This window comes from Octopus bimaculoides, chromosome 16, assembly GCF_001194135.2.
Source record: "Octopus bimaculoides isolate UCB-OBI-ISO-001 chromosome 16, ASM119413v2, whole genome shotgun sequence".
Classification (NCBI taxonomy): domain Eukaryota; kingdom Metazoa; phylum Mollusca; class Cephalopoda; order Octopoda; family Octopodidae; genus Octopus; species Octopus bimaculoides.
Genome location: NC_068996.1, coordinates 48,674,028 through 48,676,331, shown reverse-complemented (window position 1 = coordinate 48,676,331; position 2,304 = coordinate 48,674,028). Strand labels below are relative to the sequence as shown.

General features: G+C 38.5%; 1 protein-coding gene across 2 annotated transcripts in view; it reads left to right on the top strand.

The window, feature by feature from the left end:
* LOC106870605 (centrosomal protein of 104 kDa) overlaps positions 1-2,304 on the top strand; it is a 293,281-nt gene that overhangs the window by 63,740 nt on the left and 227,237 nt on the right. The window lies entirely within an intron of this gene.

Here is a 2,304-nt window from a genome sequence, read left to right as displayed (position 1 = left end):
ATATATATATATATATATATATATATATATATATACGATGGGCTTCTTTCAGTTTCTGTCTACCAAATCCACTCACAAGGCTTTGGTCGGCCCGTAGCTATAGCAGAAGACACTTGCCCAAGGTGCCATGCGGTGGGACTGAACTCGGAACCATGTGGTTGGTAAGCAAGCTACTTACCACCAGCCACTCCTGCGCCTGTCTAATATTCTATTGTAACTATTTTGCTAACATCGTCTGGATCGGAATGGTAACATTTCTGCACAATTCCACTTCCTTTTAGTAACTTGTAACTCTGAAGTATTTATTTTATATTTGTGTTAAAAAGAAAAATTTGTATATTTTTCAATTTTAAAAATTAAAAAAAAAAAGAAAATGTGGGAGCACGGCAAAATAGTTGACGGTGAACAGCATTCTGACAACCCAGTTTTGACTCCTGACAGGAGCCTCAACTGGAGATAAAATTAATTTATCGACACAAAAAGAAATACAATTTCGTCTTGTTGCCATGACAGCAGAAACACCTGGAAATATACAAGCAGCAGCAACGACAGTGACAACAACAACAACAACAATAATGACAACAACAAGAGTAAGGACAATGTGTACAGCAGCAGTAGCGGCAGCAGTAGCAGCAGTAGCAGCAGTAGCAGCAGTAGCGGTAGCAGCAAGAGTTGAAGCAGCAGCACAACCAGCAAAAATGACAATAGTAGCAACAACAATGAAAAGAATAATACAGTTATCAATGATAACTGTTACAATAACAAAACTGTATGGAAAATAACCATGACAACAGCAACAATAACATAAAGGACCAAAGCAGGGAGCTGGCAGAAACGTTAGCACCCTGGGTGAAATGCTCAGCGGTATTTCGTCTGTCTTTATGTTCTGAGTTCAAATTTTTATTTCTCTATTGCCCACAAGGGGCTAAACATAGAGGGGACAAACAAGGACAGACAAATGGATCAAGTTGATTACATCGACCCCAGTATGTAACTGGTATTTTATTTATTGCCCCCCCCCCCTGAAAGGATAAAAGGCAAAGTCGACCTCGGCAGAATTTGAACTCAGAACGTAACGGCAGACAAAATACCGCTAAGCATTTCACCCGATGTGCTAATGTTTCTGCACCAGCTCACTGCCTTTCTTTTTTTTTTTTTTCTGTTTATGTTCTGAGTTCAAATTCTGCTGAGGTCGACTTTCAAGGTTTCAGGGTTGATAAATTAAGTGCCAGTTGTGTACTGGGGTCGATCTAATCGACTGGCCCACCTCCCCAAAAATCTTGGGCCTTGTGCCTAGAGTTAAAAAGAATATTTTAAGGCAGCGAGCAGGTAGAAACGTTTGCACGCTGGACAAAATGCTCAGCGATATTTCATCTGTCTTTATGTTCTGAGTTCAAATTCTGCTGAGATCGATGTTGCCTTTCATCCTTTCAGGGTCAATAAATCAAGTGCCAATTGCGTATTGGGGTCCATCTAATCGACTGGCCTCCTCCCCCAAAACTTCAGGCCTTGTGCCGAGAGTTGAAAAGAATAGCATAAAGAACCACAAATGAATATCTTTTATGAAATGATAGATTGATTGTTTACATTGTTATTGCTTTGTTTTATATAAGCTATTCCAAGTGACAACATGTCTAATGTTTTACTATTGGGCTTATTTATGAATAACAATGATGTAATATAAGGAAAGGAAACCAGAATCTGAGAACTAGGGTTCTGCTAAATTTATGTTTCAATTTTGAAAGAGTTTCAAGAGAATCAGGTATTTTCTGGTCAACAAGGTTTTTTTGGGTTTTTTTTTTTGTTTTCTTTTGTTTTTAGGATATGGTCAGTATTCTTAAGAACAATTTTTTTTATAGTTCTGATACTTATGGATGTCCTGGAATTTGGCCAAGGATGAAAGACCAAGTCAATCTCAGTGGAATTTGAACTCAGAATGTAAAGATGACAAAATATTGCTAAGCAATTCACCTGGTGTTCTAACAATTAATAATGATGATGATGATGATGATGATGGTGATGGTGATGGTGATGGTGATGATGATGATGATGATGATGATGGTGATCGTGATGATGAGTGGCTCTCATGGCTTCTGATCTTAATTGATTGGAAGTGTTATCATGTACATTGTTTTGTCTTGGTATAAAAGATGGGCTACAGCAAATATTCTGCTTAATACCACAGATTTGCTTGTCAGTTGTTTGACTTTAACCAGTCGAGCATGTCCCTTGGTGTCTGACGATATGTGCATCTCTGATCATGAGCAGAAGTAGTGGAGGAGCTTCATAGCCATGTGTTGAGAG